Source organism: Canis aureus, chromosome 6 (genome assembly GCF_053574225.1).
Source record: "Canis aureus isolate CA01 chromosome 6, VMU_Caureus_v.1.0, whole genome shotgun sequence".
NCBI classification, from domain to species: domain Eukaryota; kingdom Metazoa; phylum Chordata; class Mammalia; order Carnivora; family Canidae; genus Canis; species Canis aureus.
The window spans coordinates 28,327,819-28,345,081 of record NC_135616.1 but is presented as its reverse complement, the minus strand read 5'-3'; the positions used below and the strand labels follow the sequence as shown (position 1 = coordinate 28,345,081).

General features: G+C 51.3%; 1 protein-coding gene and 1 long non-coding RNA gene across 51 annotated transcripts in view; one reads left to right on the top strand and one right to left on the bottom strand.

The window, feature by feature from the left end:
* Positions 1 to 17,263, top strand: part of CELF4 (CUGBP Elav-like family member 4) — a 298,230-nt gene that overhangs the window by 27,044 nt on the left and 253,923 nt on the right. The window lies entirely within an intron of this gene.
* LOC144315654 (uncharacterized) lies at positions 3,256 to 16,827 on the bottom strand. Its single transcript, XR_013381379.1, has 3 exons — positions 16,630 to 16,827; positions 16,322 to 16,487; positions 3,256 to 5,364 (listed from the first exon to the last, which is right to left on the bottom strand). It is a non-coding gene; the product is annotated as an uncharacterized LOC144315654 (long non-coding RNA).

Below are 17,263 nucleotides of genomic sequence, written 5' to 3'. Positions count from 1 at the left end.
GGATGAGCTGGTGCCCAGCTGCAGGGGAGGGGCAGCCCCAGTGCAGAGCTCAAGGGCAAGAGACTCTGTGGGGCAGAGATGGGGTGCTGATGAGGGGAGGTGCACACACAGGAGGAGGGGGAGAAACGGAGAAGCAGTTGGGCCCCCGGCATGGTCTTCACAGACTTCATCTTCCTGTTTTGCCCTAAAAATGTACTGGTTGGTGGAGAGACAGTCACGCTAGCCAGAACCGCTTTCTGGGTTCCTGTAAAGCAGCAGCACAGCTGTTCCTCCACACCTTGCCCTCCAGGGTCTAAAGTCCCACTTGGGAGCTGAGACCAACCCACAAGCGACAATTAGAATGAAAAAGAATCCGAGCCGTGGAGGCACCAGAGGGAATTTCTCGTCCACCGAAACATTTCAACAGGTATTTGTTGAGTGCCTGTTCGGTGTAAAGACAGCACCGTGGGTGCCGGACATGATTCAAAAAGAAAAAAGATGTGAGAGTCTCTGGCCTCAAGGGGTAGAGAGCCTGAGGAAGAGGCCCAAGGCCCCGGCTGGGCTGCAGAAGGTGAGGTGGACGTGCCACAGTGGGTGGGGGGCCTGTGGAGGAAAGATTATGCGTAGGAGCTAGTTCTTGACGTGGCCTCTGAAGGATGAGTAAGAACAAGAGGAGGTCCAGAGAGGCTGGGAGCTTGCCCAGGGCCACACAGCTAGCAAAGACCAGAACCAGGCCTGAGGTCCTTCCACCATGGGGAGATGAGGAGAAGGCACCACATCCCTATGCGTATGGTGCAGGGAGTGGGGCCGTCGTCGGAGGTGCAGGGACAATCGCCACCTCCCCTCAGCCAGCTCTGTCCTCTGTCCTGAAAACCGCCGGAAGGTCCCACCCAGGCGCGGGCTAGAGGCCGCCTGTGTTTTCAGATGTGGCCAGCAGAGGGCACCAGGAGCACTGCACAGCTTCAGCCAGAGAGTGGCTGCCCCCCGATTCTGGATTCAGAGCCTGAGGCCCACTGGGCACAGGACATAGACACATGCACACTCACACACCTGCATGGGGTGAGGCAATTATGGGACACCAGATGGGAGAGCCACCTGAGCAGCTGCCACGTGGACATGGGGCTCACAGGGGCACGCTTGGGGGACAGAAGTCTCATGGCTCTTGCAGAACCAGACCCATCAGTAAAGGTGGTACCTGGGGTTGAGCAAACGAGAGTTCTTCCATGATGGGCCTGAGCCTAGTTGTGACATAAAATGGTGTGTGTTCTGTTGTTCCCAGTTGGAGAAGTCGGGGTGGGGGGGGATCCTCCATCTGTCCCTGCCTCTGAGGTTCATCCTCAATCCCCCACAGACAACCAATGAGATAGAAAGATTCCTGTCAGTACATGCATGTGGAGTCAAGGTGGAGAGAGCAGCCTGGAACGGTCCCCAAAGACCGGCAATTTTCATGTCCTTTAGCAGACGTGTGACAGAAAAGCCATGTCCTTTTACATAGAACTGACTGGGAACCAGCCTTCCCGCCTTAATGATAAAGGCCACTCACAGCACTTGGATCCCCCTTTTGCAGAAGACACCCCCACCACCCCCTGCAAGGACTTCCCAGGGACTCCTTCTCTTGAATAGGAGCCCTGTTCCCAGCTGAGCAGCCCAGGTCTTCAGAGTGTACATAGGTCTGCTTCAATTCAGCCTGGGGGACCTGTCCCAAACTCTAAAGGATGTGGGTCCAAATTCAGTTTTGCTCCTCACTCTGAGAACCAGCATACATCTGTTTTGGGAGGTGACAATTTGGAGACTCAGATGACCCTAATGATCAAGGTGGTAATAGAGCAAGAGATGACAGGGGAGGCGAGCAAGGAATGGAGGGAAGGGATATACAAGAGAGAAAGAGATGGGGCAGCCAGGAACACGGAGTGGCCAGAAGGGTGTCAGGAACACCAGGTTGAGGATGGGTGCCCGGCTGTGCCAGTCAGTCCCGCTGTGAGACCGGGCCAGCAACGACCAAGCGGCATGGTGCCACATCAGGTCATGTCTGTCCCCGGCTCTGCGTATGTGAATCTTGTGAAGTCCGTCAGCTGGTGCACCCTGGCAAGGTGGGGGTCCTTTCCCCGGCAGCACATAGCTCATGGCAGCCGGAAGGTGTCATCATCCTCGTCTATCTCCAGGCCTGTGGACCTTTGAGTGCACGCGCATGTGAGACATGCGGGGAATGGCAGTCTATGTGAGACTGTGGCTTTGGGAGGCAGAGGCGCATGTCTGCAGGTCATGTGGGAGTACAAGGGAGCGGGGCAGAATGCATCAGACTTGCCAGGCCAGGGGTGAGGACCTTCAGTCCCATCTCCACCACTGACGAACTCATGCCACATTCTCAGGGGATGACAACCTCTCTGGCTCCGTGTCAGCCTCTGCACATGCAAACGGCAGCCCCTGCCTCACTTACCTCGCGTGGATATTGTGACACTCAAATTAGGCAAAGATGTATAGGGAAGGCCCACGTACCGCACAGGTGCCCCGTGTAGCTCTGCAGGTAAGACACCTAGCTCCGGCTAGGAAGACAGCTGTCGCTTGGCCAGTTCCCTAAGAGAAAAGGTGGGCAGACAGGAAAGCTCCAGGGAAAAAACAATTCTCAGCTGTCCAGGGTCCAACCCACCTTTGGGCCTAAAGCTTGTTCCCAGGGGCTTCGGAGGATACTGACCTCGCCCCCCAGCCACACTGGCCAGTGCAGCACTCGATTTTCCTGGGGAAGCCTGTTTGTCCCCCACCCTTCCCAACACCCCTCTAGGGAATATCCTCCTACCTCCTTGCTGCAAACCCCATGATTCAGAGAGTCATTTCCAAGGGAAGGAAGAAAGGAAGGAAAGGAAGGAAGGAAGGAAGGAAGGAAGGAAGGAAGGAAGGAAGGAAGGAAAGAGAAAAGAAAAGAAGAAAAAAGAAAAGAAAAGAAAAGAAAAGAAAAGAAAAGAAAAGAAAAGAAAAGAAAAGAAAAGAAAAAAGAAAAAAGATCCTAGGCATCAGGGGAAATTTCAACCACAATGTAAGTGGTTCCAGAGGAGCAGTGACAGCACCCTGGACGCAGCTTGGGGCTCCCAGCATTGTCAACACCATTCTCAGAGGAAGGGACATAAACAGGACATATGTGCAGGGCGTGAGGAAGATGAATGTTTCCCCAAAGTGGAAATTAAAGTTATCAATAACATTTTGTTGTCATTGTTGTTTAGCCACAGGGCCCTTGCGGCTAGAGGAACCAACAAAGAGCAAAGCCAAAGTTAGCGAGGGCCTCTTCGCTGGGGACGAATCCAGCTCTCTGCTCGGCATGGCCAGTGTGGGTTCCTACGGGGCCCAGCTCAGCCAGCGTTGTGACAGCAGGGCACAGTTGAGGGGACTTCTCAGGGTCCCCCTGTCCTGGTGGCTGCTCACCCTCCCATGGGGCTCAGGTTGGGATCCCGCACAGGACCGGTCACTTACTCTTCCCTCAAAGTCCCCATACATCTCTACATCCATAAAAAACACACTTGTGTGACTTCTGTCTGTAGCCCACACAGGCACACACCCACCTACACGGAGTGTGTACCACACCAGGTGATGGGTTCCATTCACTTGTCTTGTTACTCCCACTGTTGTTCTCTGCTATGGTAAAGTGAGTCGGGGTGAGGATCTTGCCATGTGCCTCTGCAAGTGGCACGGGGACTGTCGCTGTTTGGAAGTCTCAGCCTCAAAGCCACAGGACTGCTGGTCTTTGGGGGAACAGGAACAATGGGCTTCAAAATGTGTTCCAGATGGTGGCATGGGTCTTCTTTTAACATTTCTGAAATGACCGACTAGGAAAGGCAACAAAATGACGTAAATTAACCCAATAAGGTATGTACCGTCTTGTTGCTTTGAATATAAAGAGTGGGGTTGCGCCTCATCCAAATCATACGGAGATGTTATTTTTAATTCTAGAATTGCAAATCTTAGGCAGGAAGGATTGCCAGCAGGGCATTCCATAGAAGGAGAAGGCCGGGGTGCAGGGAGTCAGACCGGGCAGCTGGGGCCCCAGGGTCAGCCCTCCTTCGGACAGCTTCCAAAAGAGAGGAGTGCAGAGGGCAGCTTTCTGCAGGCGCGCGGTGTAGACAGCTCTGGTTCCCAGACGCTGCCCCTCGGGCTCCCCTGTTTCAAACAGCATTGTGAGTGGCCTGGCTCGTGCTGGGCTGCAGAAGGGGTTCGGGGAGGCTTGTCTCCTCTCCTCCAAGGCTGAAACCGTGCAGACAATAGGCCAGCACGGAAGTGTCTGCATTCATATTCAGTCCTCCGCCTTCTCTTATCCCTCGCTTCCCCTCCCTCTTCTTCCCCTCTGGCCCTGGGGATGTATTTTGCATCCTTTAAATGATCTTGTTTATTCTATGTGTCGGAATATAGTTATCTGAATATTAATTATGGCTTTAGTGAAGTTCATCGGTTGAATGCAGGAATTGAGAATTCCTCCTTCACTTTCAGCCACCTGCTTTGATTTCTCTGTTTATCTGCTTGACTGAGCTGAAATCAGTTTCTGTAAGTGAAAGTCGGCTGCTTGGAGCAGATGTTAATGCTCAGAAATAGTGTACGGTCTGCTATTAGCATAAGTAGCATGATGCTAATAAATAGAGGTGCGCAGTGCTGGTGGCGGTGGTGGAGGTAGGAACCAGGGGGACAGCAGCCTGCCCAGTGACTGAGCCTCAGCACTGCCCAGAGGAAGCGAGAGAGGCCGGGCCTGGGTGCTGGGCACATTTCTGCCCAAGTCAGCCCCACCCTCTCATCCCCAGCACCCCCATATGCAGCCAGCTGGGGGCCGATGATTAATGACGGTGAGGGTTGTAACCAAATTGTAGTGCCATTAGCACCAAGTCACGACTGACAACTAGATACATCATCTCTGAGGTTCCTATCCAGCTAACTAATTTAACTATGTGAATACGGGAAACGCTGCTCTGATGCCATAAAGCAAATATTGCCAAAGCCAGGAGCGCACTGGTGCCCGTCGGGAATGAGTGAGAGAGGAGGAATCCATCAGGACCTTGTGGCCAGGTCCACAGCCCTGGAAGGGTCAGAGATCCACCTTTGGAACAAGTCCACATCCACCCCATGGAGCCAGGTCTGGGTGGATGGCTAATAGTGGGGAACTGGTTGATCCATGCCTCTGCCTCCAGGACCCCCCCCCCAACCACTGATTCACTGCCCCCTGGCAGGAGGACGACAGGTGTCCAGCTCAATCAGAGAAGGACAGATGTGATGACAACAATGCCTCTATCCCAGCCCCACCCCCTGGCCCGAATGTCCCCCCTTTCTGCAGCTCCAGACTTTCTCCAGGAGAGGGACTTGCAGGCACTTTGATGAGAAACAGGTGGGCCTCACTTCTCACGAGAGCGGCTCCTGAAATAGTGGAGGCAAATTGTTATTACCTTCGGTTTTGTCTTCTTTCTTTCATTCTTTCTTTCTTTTTTTTTTTTTTTATAATGAATCCTATTGAAATGTGCTGTGTTTGCTCATCAGAGGAGCCTTATAAGGAATCCTTTTAGAAATGAAAGATTCCTCTGCCATGTGAATAGACGCCTTTTACTTCATCTGGTTTGTGGGCTTGGGAGTTCCACAGGGCTGTGTTCCTTAAAGCCACCCCTTGAATCACCAGGTGGCTCATTCTCTGAATCAGAAAGCCCCCTACTCAGGTCACCCTCACCCCCACTGTAGGGGGCAGTGGCTGGGGAGGTTAGGGAGCAGGAACACCAACTCCATGATGGAAACGCTCGATTCTCAAACTTCTCACTTGCCATGCTGGAGGCAGAAGGTCTAATTGGCTCTCTGTGGCTCAGCCAATGTAGCCCCCCTCTGGGGTTCCCCAACTGTCATCCAGGGAATGGGGGATGAGCTCATGGGATCATGTCTGCGAAATTTCAGAAAACTTAAAAGCACTCTGCCAAGGTGAAGGAGACGTTTGTGTATTAGTACCTGGGTCACTCTGCCTTGAACCCACAGGCCCCCCACCCTGACAGAAGCAGAAGCTCAGAGTATGGCGTTCAGAGTGGCTGAGCCAGCTTGCTGGAAGGTTCCACACCCAAAGTGGCCACCCACGCCAGTAAGCTCAGAAGAAAGTAATGGCAACAACCCAGATAATTCTGGGAAATTTAACTTCCATGAGACATATCCAGATAATAGAACCAGAAAGACAGACTTTGGCGCCTGAATGATTGTACAGTGCTCCTCTTTCTAGAAAACGCAGTAAGACAGTAACTTTAGATAATCAATGGTAATTACCTAAATAGATAATATGTGCCCTGTGTACAGAGCACTTCCTCTTTTGCAAAGTTCTTTCTTTGCTTTTCTTTCTCCTGAAGTTTGTAACTGCCCCCTGAATGCAGTGGGATAGGAATGATTATCCCAATCAACAGATGAGAAAACTGAGTCTGAATATTGTTGTCAAGGGAGGAGTGCAGCTATTTCAATAGACAAAAGGCTAGGTTCATTTTTGTCAGAAAATTAACACCGGTCCCTTGACTTTTTTTTTTCTTCCTTATCTTCCAGAAAATAAAAAAGTCAGACTTATGACCCAAGTGCTCTAATCTGCTTATCTCAAGTGGGAAAGCATATTTTTCCTTTGCATCCCTCAAAGAGGCTATTATCATTTCCCTTCAAGATCTGTGCTTTAATCGAAAAGCTATTTCAGATGTAAATGGAGTGCAGTCTCCCCCAAAAGATAGCATCCACCCCTCCATCCATTATTCCACACACCCTGGCCAAGGGTTATAAAGGTGACTGAGAGGCAGTCCCTGCCTGCCCTCAAAACACCTACAAAGAAATAAAATACAAAGCTGCATTTTCCCAAACTGCCACAGGAATGCACATTCAAAGTGCAGGGAAGAAGAAAGGCTGTCTCCTGAGGGGATGACTTGGGGAGCCGCCCTGCGGGGTGTCCTTCGATCTTTGCCTTGATAAATGGATATGATTGCAAAATGCAAAGATCAGCAGAAGTGCCCTCTGCAAGGAGAAGGCGATCTGAGTAACAGGGAGAAGAGCCAGGCCTGGCTGGGCCAGGTGGCAGGCCTGGGGTCGGTGCACAAGACATTCCAGCCAGAAGTAACAGAGAGATCCTGACGGGAGCTGGGACGGGCCTAGGTCACTCACCACCCTGTAGTGACCAACCAGACCGGTGCCCTGCCCTCCCAACCTCCTGCGGCCCTGCACTCAAGAACTCCAGCTCTACTGGCTCCCCTGGCTTGGGGCCACATCCTACATCCCGAAAGCCCTGCTGGAACAGGCCCTCCAGCCTGCTGGGCACAGGAGAGCACCAGCTCCATGAAAGAAAGCTCCTTTCCCAAACCCCTTGCTCTGAAGACCCTCCCACCCCCAAGCTCTCTGCTTTCTTAAAGGTTTTGCCTTTAAAACAAACTGCTGTTATTAAATAAATAATTGATTTCCTTCCCCATTTTTTATTAATCAAAGGCTAATCAGAGCTGCAGATCGGCATGCAGCAACCAGTGTTAGCCACACGGAGTGGATATAATTCTTGCTAAAAAGCAGCGAGATGCTCTTCTGGTTTTACCTAAGTAGTCCCATCAAGGTGCCAAGTGTGATTTCCACGAGGCTTTGTGAAGTGGCCAAAAAGAGCATGGGTTCTGGGACTCCAGGTTGGCAAACTCAGCTCAACAGTCCACACCCCGGAGGAGTCCTGGGGCCTGGAAGGAGGCAGTTTGGGGAACCTGCTCCCACATGGGGGCGGGGGTGGGGGGACCAGCTGCTGGAGAGAAGCGCCTTCTGGCCCACAGTAGGTTGTCAGGACAGGCAGCTTGGGACTCAGCCCTCCTGGGCCCAGATCTGGGCTGGATGGAACCTGCTCTGGGTTGAGGCTGAGGGCCCCAGAGCCCCCTCGACAAGCCTGTGGCTTCACCCAGCTCCTGCTGTCCCAACTCCCAGTCCCAGCAGACAAGACACCTTCCCACTGCGTAGCCATCCCTTGCCTACACCACCCCCAGCTTAAAGATACTACTGGCAACATCCTGGTTCTACGACCTGAACCAGATTCTTATCAGTCCTTTTTTTTTTTAATACTGCTGACTTTTTTCCTTCCTTTTCTCTCTCTCTCTCTCTTTCTCTCTCTCTCTCTCTCTCTCTCTCTCTCTGTACTTATTGATCCCAAACGAGGAAAAAGTCTGTTAATCCTAAACCCAGAGAAGATTAGAGATAGAGCCGAAAGGGCTTGTCAGGACAGAGCCGCACAGGCATTATCTCCTGGGAAGGTGACCACGTCACCAGCAGAAGGAGGAAGGAGAACAAAGGAAGTGAAACAAAGAGTGGCCACCCCAGGAGGCAAATGTGATGCTGAGGAGGATCCTCCAATCTCAGCTTTGCATCCACCTCCCACCCTCCCTCAGGACGGGATATTGGGAGGGGGCGAATGGCATTTGGTCCTAGGGTCATAGCCCACCCCTGCCAGCCCTTCTCCATGCTCAGAGCACCCCCCAGGGCAGGTGGGAGGGGTTCTCATCTCCACTGAGGCCATGGAGACTTGAGACCTTGCCTGGGGTCACCCACAATCAGGATAGCACCAGGCTGACGGCCTTGTCCTGTCCAATATGGGGAAGTCTACTGGGGACCACAGGACTACTGGAGTGGCACATGGCAGGGAAGCTGGATGACCCACCAGAGACTTCAGGGGAGTTCCATAACCTTTCTCTGCCTCAGTTTCCACCCCTATAAAACAGATACGATAATTGTAAGAACCTTACACAGTTACAGTGAGAATTATATGAGATCATATGTCTGAAGAGCCCACGTTAGTCTTATTATCAATAAATAATTATTATTACACCTTCATCCAAAGTTTGGGAAGAGTCTGGCCCACTGTCCTCTGCAAGATGGACAAGGGGTACAGTCTTTAGGGACAATACAGCCATGTGTCAACACTGATGTAACCAAAAGACCTCGGATCTGTGCAGTGACTGTCATCCACTCTGTGTGTGGACTTCAGGGCAAACCCACAGAACTGGCCATGGTGGCCCCTGGGGACCAGGGCTATGGGTCTCAACCTCCTTCCACACTGCTCTCCTCCCTGACTAAATCAGAATCCCTTGGGGTGAGGCCCAGGCACTTTTGTTTTTCAGGTGTAGACACTGAGGTCAAGGAAAGTCAAATGTGTGTCCAAGCTGGGGTGGCTATGGGGTGGTAACTGGGTGCCAATCCCCTAGGAATAGAATCTAGGTCCTTGTCCTCCAGACAGTATCAACTCACAATCTCCCCCAGGTCAGCCCTAGCTTTTCCAGAAATCTACCAGCTGCTTGCAGAGCAAGTCCAGAAGCTTCTGGCATACATGACGATAGGAAGGCAAGGCAACAGGCCACCTCACCTCCTAGAATGCCTTTTCTCTCTTTCAGTTCCCTTGACTCCATTCCTCTCCCATTTCCTCCATGTTGGGGCTGGTGCTGAACTGTTTGGATGCTAGCTGGTTTATATGTTTCCCCATAGGTCTCCCTCATGCAATGAGCGTGCTGTACTTGGTCCAGCCAAGACTGGCCTCCCCAAGGTTAAAGACAGTGTCTGCAGGCACATGGGAACCTTGACCCATGTCATCTGGGAGGGATAACTGGACAGATGTTGAACTCTGTGTCCTGCTCACCTCTCAGGCCAGGAGCAGGCTCATTGGATGAGAGGAAGAAATCAGGCTCATCCATTCAAGCACTTCCGGAGGACCAGATACATGCATTACGTCATTCGTTCTCCCACAAACACTGGGAGGCTAGAACTATTACCATCTCCATTTTACAGATGAGGACACTGAGGCACAGAGCACTTGAGGGACTTGCCTGGTCAACAGTGGTCTTGAGAGTCTGATTCTTAACCCTGTGCTGCACCCCCTTCACAGGTGGGGGTCCTACCCTAGAGCTTCAGTCCCCTGGGAAAGCAATTGTGCAGTTAAAAAAATAAAGGGATGAGCTAAGAGCAGATGGCTTGTTTGTTGTTTATTACCTACTTGAAATTTTGTCAATTAGACTCCAAGTTACCGATTTACAGAAGAAAAACAGCAAGAGAGGCGGCTGGGTACAGTGGGGGGAAATGCTGAACTAGGAGACTGCAGTGGTGAGGTTTTTAAATTATTATTATTATTATTATAAAAATAACACATGCACATGGTAAAAATGCCAAGGGGTATACAATGAAGCATGATTCTCCCTCCATTCAAGACCCCATCCCACTTGCCAGGAGTGGTTTCCTAGGTATTCTTCTGGAAATATGTCAAGTATACACAGGCACAGGCAAACACACCCACGGACACTTTCTATGGTGGAAAATGGAATATGCTGCCCATGCTGCTCTGCACCTTGACTTTTGACTTTCCAATATATCTCAGATCTTTCCAAATCGGCACGCCTAAGGATCAGCTTACTCTATTTAGTAGCTGCAGAGTATCGGTTGTCCAGACATGCACTAATTTATCATAACCAGGTCCCCACAGATAGACAATTAGGTTCTTTCTAGTTTTGCTTTATTTCATTACAACTCACACACAATCAATAGCTTTGTGCACATCTGCTACACACATGTACAAATCCACCTGTAGAATAAATTCTGCCAAGTGAAACCATTTCAGTAGATTTGAGTATTCTATATTTTGACCGACATTGGCTTCCAAAGACATTCTGTCAACTGAAGCTCTCATTCGAATTTTTTTTTTTTTTTTTGAATCCCCGTTCTCCCAAACTCCTTACTCACATTGTGTATAACCAGAAAACTGTCTTGGCCAAGACTCGGGTTTCAATTCCTGCCCTGACCCCGGCTACGAGGCCTTGACCAAGTCACTGCAGTCCTGGGCCTCAGTTTCCCCACCTAGTCTCTGACGGTCGGCCTCGCTGATCTGTAAGGACGCTTCTAGCTCTTCCCATCTGTGATTTTAAGTATCTACCCTGTGCCTGCGGTGTGTTAAAACTCTGCGGGGACCCATGAGTTCTCCTAGCCTAAAGGAATCTAAAATCTGGTTGGGGAGGAGAATACACCCTGCGAAGATGCAAGGAGCAACTGGGGACAGTCTGAAATCAAGCGCAAAGTTGTTTGGTGTAGTCCACAGGCTTGTGGAAAGTCACGGAGAGCAGTGTCAGGAGCCTGTGGCCAGAGTGAGCAGGCAAGGCACTGAGATTGTCGGCTGGAAATGACAATAGGAAACGTTTTATCCCCTTCCCTCCTTGAGCCTGGAAAGCCCACCACCATCCCCACCACCCTCCCCATCTTCCCCACTATCCACTTGTTTTCTCAAGGGGACTGAAGCCCCGTGGTGGTTTGTCTCCCAGCACAGTATGAGGTTCCAGTTCTATGAGGATCCATGAGGACCCATGAGGATCAGGTCCTACCCCAGCAGTTTCACTAAGTACCGGGCTCTTTGTGGAAACATCAGTTCAGTTTACTATTATAGGGAAAAAATGTACATATAAGCCTCCATTAACCCAAGTTCTCAGAAAATGGAAATTTCTAAATAATTCCATTTTCTGGGTAATAAAGGGTAAGAAAGAGTTTGGAGGAAGCTGGAGCTCCTCACTTGCTCCTGTGGGCCCTGGCTGGTGACCGTCTCCAACAGGGCCCACACACTGGGTCCCCTGGGCAGGCAAGGCTTCCTGTAGCCAGAGGTCACAGGTTGGAATGATGGTGACAAAGTGTCAGGGAGCTCAGGCTGCGGTTTTGGCTTTTGGTGTGCTCTACAAAGCACAGGGCTTGCTGTTTTCTTCCTAACAATTGCCTTCAGTTGCAAGGGATTTGGCTCATTTTCCCAAAGTGGGGGTAGGGACAGTGGAGAGACTATTGCAGGGGGTTGAGGGTCCTTCTAATTGAAGTTATGCTGTTTGGGGCTTGCGTATATTAATAGTATTAACCATAGTTTGCTACAGCTGAAGAGCCCTTTAGTTTAACTTTTCGCTGAATAGATAAGGAAACTGAGGCCCAGAGAAGCGGACTGGCTTGTTTCTGAGCTCTTAGAGAATCGGGGTGGTGACCACACCCTATAAAACATGCTCTTTCGGGATCACCACGTTACATGACTTGCACTTAAGGGCAGAGCTGAGTTTCAAACTATATCCACCAGACACCAAAGCTTTTCCCAAGAGTTCCCCAAGGCCCTAGCAGTCCCTACTCTCTGGGCTTTGGAACCTATAGGAGGCCGATCTTAGAGTCTATATTTTAGAGGACACGTGGCAAAAACCCTGAGATGAGCTGTTGGTATGAAGGATGCTGCTCTACAAGCTGCTTTCAATGGTCCAATTAAAAAAATCAGTCTTAAAGAATCATCCTACTTTTCATGCAAGTGACTATACCCCATATCTCCCCCGGTCCTAAGCACTAAACACTGGGTAGAAGAGCTCAAAAATACTTGCCAGTCCCTGTAGGTTATAGGCAGACTCACAGCCAGGCAAATGTCAGTCACCTCCCTAGGTGTAATATTTACCTCCTTTGAGGGGTGCTTGTGAGTTGAAATAAAAGCACCCTCTAACATCCTTAAAGGCTGTGTCACACTGTAACTAGGAGTAGTCCTATCCCGGCCCTGCTGCCATCTGGCCATGCTGTGGTTCTCTGCCCCTGCTCCTCCACAGGGAAAAAGAAGATAAAATCATTTCCACGCCACCTACCTTCCAGAGCTGTGGGGATAACTGAGGTCAGTGGCTCTAACTTCAGTGCTCTTCAGAGGAAGGCTGGTTAAACACAGGTGGCCAGAGCCCCTCCCCAGAGTTTCTGATTCAATAGATGGGGGAGGCCCAAGAATTTTGCATTTCTAATGGACTTCCCAAGGTTACTGGCCCTTACTGCAGGTCTGAGGCCACACTTGGAGCACTGTGAACTTGAGAACTTGCAAAAGGAATTCTTATTATTGTTTAAAATTTTGTAAAATGCAGGATCCTTCTTTTAAAGTAAACAAGTACTATTTACTCCTTCCAACATCGTATCTGAAAAATTCAAGATTTCTTCAATCTCATTTGCTTCTCTAAGAACCCAAGGAAATGGGGGATCCCTGGGTGGCACAGCGGTTTGGCGCCTGCCTTTGGCCCAGGGCGCGATCCTGGAGACCCGGGATCGAATCCCGCGTCAGGCTCCCGGTGCATGGAGCCTGCTTCTCCCTCTGCCTGTGTCTCTGCCTCTCTCTCTCTCTCTGTGACTATCATAAATAAATAAAAAATTAAAAAAAAAAAAAAAAGAACCCAAGGAAATGTTAGGGGATACTCTAGACCAATCAGCCAGTCACCGGAAGCGCCCACACCGGACAAATGAGCCTACTCCCTCCCCTAGAAATGGTCAACTCAAGAAACCAGAAGATTCTCTCCCCCCAAAAGAGAAATGTTAAAAACTTGTTCATGTCCAGAACATGAACATGTCTGGCCCCTACCCTCACCTCCAGCTGCACAAAGCTAGTCCCAGACACCCACACAAACATGCAAGGTTGCTCCCACTCCCCTCCACACACCCCGAAACCCACCCGAAACCCACCCGCAAAGAGAGAGGCTCTGCTGGCCATGAGCACAGCTGGCTCCCCATCTAGAGGTGGGGGTCCTCTCCTAACGTAGGGCTATTGTGTGACTAGGAAGGAGCAAATTCAAAATGGAAAAAAGGATTCCCATAAGTCATTAACCCCAAATCAGAAGGGCCTGATGCTGGTTCCCAGTGGCGAAGACACGTGTTAATGGGAGATCTGGAGGGAGGGCCATGGGCCTAGGCAGCCGGCGGTGGCAGGGCCGGTCACCACGGGGCTCCGAGGGCAGGGCGCTGGGGACACGGGCGCAGCAGCAGCCGCCGCGGTGGCGGGCTCGGGAGGAAGGCGGAGGCGGAGAAACACTGGAGACGGTGGTCGCAGGCACCGAGGGAAGAGGAGAGGTTGTAACAAAGAGAAAAAGGAGGAGGGCAGGCCGAGGCGAGGGCTGGAGATGCAGAAGCCCCGGGGGAGGAAGGCGGGCGCAGACCAAGGCGGGCCAGGCGCTCGGGTCCCCGCGGGGGTCGCCGACCTCGCCCGCAGCCCGGGGGTGGGAGGGGCGCCGGGGGGGGGGGGCCCACTCGGTCTTCTCCGCCCCGCTCCCTGCCCTTAATGGCTCGGTAATTGATTGGCCCCGCGTCCTATTTTCACCGCGGGCGGCCGGCGCCAGAGGTCGGCTAATATCAATATTTCCCGCGGCTGCTCCGCGGTCTACATCCTCCTGCTCCGGGCCGCCCCGCCGGCCGAGAATTTACCTTTGGTTTAACAAGAAGTGGGAGCTGAGTCAGGGATTAGGGCTTGTCAAGTCAAGTCAACACAAATAAAAAAAAAAAAAAAAAAAAAAAAAAGGAGAGAGGGGAGGGAGGAGATGGGGAAAGGGGAAAGACATTCGTCTACGCGGGGAGCAATCACGACAGCCTGGGGTTAATTGTGGGGAAGAGGAGGGAGGAAGACAGGAAAGGAGGAGGAGGAGGCAAAGAGGCAGGGCAGGGGAGAGATGAATGAGGAGGGAGACAGAAAGGGATTTTAAAAGACCATGGAATCCTTGTTCCTGTGGTTGGCATTTGAAGCCATCTGTAATTGGCTTTTCCCTTCTTCCCACCCACCTTGTCACCCTGCAGCCACCAACACCACTAAGCACAGGCACCCCTGCAGCCTGACCCATTTCCTTACCTCTCCCTCCCCCATAATATTTTCTGGTCCTACTTTAAGTGGCTTTTTTTCTCCAACCAGATGTGACTCATTCAAGGCAGAGAGAAGAACTAACATTTATGGAGTATTGCTGTATGCCAGGCACTGTGCCAGGTGATAATCAAATATTAGCTCATTGAACCTCCTCAGCAGCCCAGAAGACAGGCTCCATGGGTGCAGGGCAGAGTCTGTCTCCTACCCTCTGCACAGCACCCAGCATAGCTCCCGTAGCTCATTCACAGTAGCAGACTGTTGAAAGATGGAATAAATATGCAACCGAATGGCAGCAATCCGTGGAGCACAGACATTGTGGATGCTCAGGGAGCACTAGTGAGCTGCCCACAGCCACACTCTTTCCTCTCCCTCACACCCCCTGTCTTCACCTCCTGTTGACTGATTAACTGTAGATGATTGATCTGCGGTTCTCTGTTAAAGACAGTGTAGAGACTCAAGTTTCACACTGGGATGAAGAACCAGGAGGGATTGGTGGCAAAAGACTTTGTGAGACAGAGCAGGGAAGCCAAGAACCCCCTCAAAGTGGGAGTCCTCTCAGCAGACCATGGGGGTCTCTACCTCTCCCCACGACCACTCAAACCCTAAGCGGCAGGAGTCTGTTGATGAACATCCCATGAAGTGCCTGAATTTCCCAGAACCACACTGGGCAGTTGCCTGCTAGTGGTACTCCTCCAGCCAGCCTGTCTCCCAAGGCTGGGTCACCAAACTTCTTATCCTTAGTCAGAACTACAGGCTTGTATCTCAGGATCTCAGAGCTGGGGGCACCCGGGAATGGCAACACATGGCAGGCATAAGTGGTAAACAGTGGAACTTCCTCTAACACACTGATGAAGACTGCAGGGGAGGTAGGGGGGGATGAATGAATTTCCTGATAACATCCAGGGCTGCTCTGAGCCCTGCTCCTGGCCCCAAAAGAGACCTGGAAGAGCATGAGAGTGGACCCAGGTCAACTCTGACCCTTCAAGAGATGCCCAACAGCTGAACCTTCTAAGGCTTCGCCAGATCCATGGGGTCCCTATGTCTGTTCCTTCTCTGATCAGAGTACTGAAGAGTCCAAATCCAGAACATCTGCACATGTGCCCAGCCACACACTGAGCCCTCAGGAACAAAAGAGGAAAGCAAAGCAGTCCCCACCCCCACCTTCTCAGTCTAGTAGTAGAGAACAACCCCACGCACTGCAAACCAATTACAGGACAATACAAGGAGGTGTTACAAAGAACATCATCCTGTGGTTCTTCAGCCTGGGAATTCAGCAGAGTTCAGAGACGGAAGTGCTCAGTGTGGTTGGACTGATTGGGATGGTTTCCTGGAGGAAGGGGGATATGGAAGGGGTGAATGCAGTGCCAGAAACTAGAGGCGGATCAAAGTGATGGGGAGACCAGGGAGACCAGATATTGCCCTGTAGAGTGAGCTCAGAGAGGCTGGAAAGAAGACAGAGATCAGAGGTATGGCCTCAGGGCCTCTGGTGGGCCCTGCTGCCCTGTCAGCAGGTGTAAAGTGATGATGGGGCCTCCGTGATGGCCTGGGGCTCTCTCAAACAAACAATCCTGCACCTGTTGAAAATTCCTCTGCAATCTCCCTCATGATGAGAAGCATCATACCTTTTACAGGCTCGATTCATTGCCCCCCTCCAACACACACACACACACACACACACACACACACACACACACACACACTATCTAGTCAGACCTAGCAGAGTCTCAGCAGACAGATGAGTAGATTTCCCCTTGTGATGGATTCCTGAATCCAATCTCGGTGCATCCCCCATCCACGTCAGCTCTTCCTGGGTCCTGGTTGGCTAAGGGCACAGGGAGATAGATGCTTCCTGCCGTCTGGAGCTCACATCTGGTACAGGCTAGGAGAGAAGAGAAGCCAAGATGGTCAGTGTGCTAAGTGACAGACTCAGTAATTATGGCAAGGGCAGGGACACGGGGACAGGAAGGAGTTGCAGGAGTCAGAGGGAGTGGGGCCCATTTAGAAAACAATGGAAGAGCTGCCCTTTTGTGAGGTGTCACTGTGTGTCCTGGGCATCTGGCTTGTAGGAACTGACTCAGGCTTCACATCTATACCACAAGGGAAGCACCATTTCTCTTCTCTTACACATGCAGAGACGGAAGCTACAGGAGGTTAGAGCAGAGGTTAGTGCAGAGATGGGGTTTGACCCCAGGGCTGCCAACTCGGGAGCCTAACTCACTGGGTGCTGAGTGATGATAACCTGCTGTAACCAGGTGGCTGGAGAAGACAGCAAGTCCCTTTGTGACCTAAGACAAATAAAGAGGGACACTTGATTTTCCTGTGTTCCAGAGCGTATGTGAGATGGTGTCCTCTGTTCTCTAGGACTGTCACTCCTTAGGCCCTCTTGCCTGCTTGGCAGGATGAAGGACAGGTTTTCACAGGCAGACAGGAGAGGCCAGGGTCACCGTCGGTAAAAGCGCACCCAGCGCTGCTCCTGCCGCCCAGACGTGTGCTCTGATCCTCCGCTGAAAATGTCACGCAGGAGACAGGCACGCTCTGATCTTCAGAGAGCTGCGGTGCATCTGTGATGACATGTGGGCATCAAGATTTGCATATTTATTATAGATAAGCTGTCAAAATGTATGTTGTCAATTTCACCTTATACTCCAGATTTAA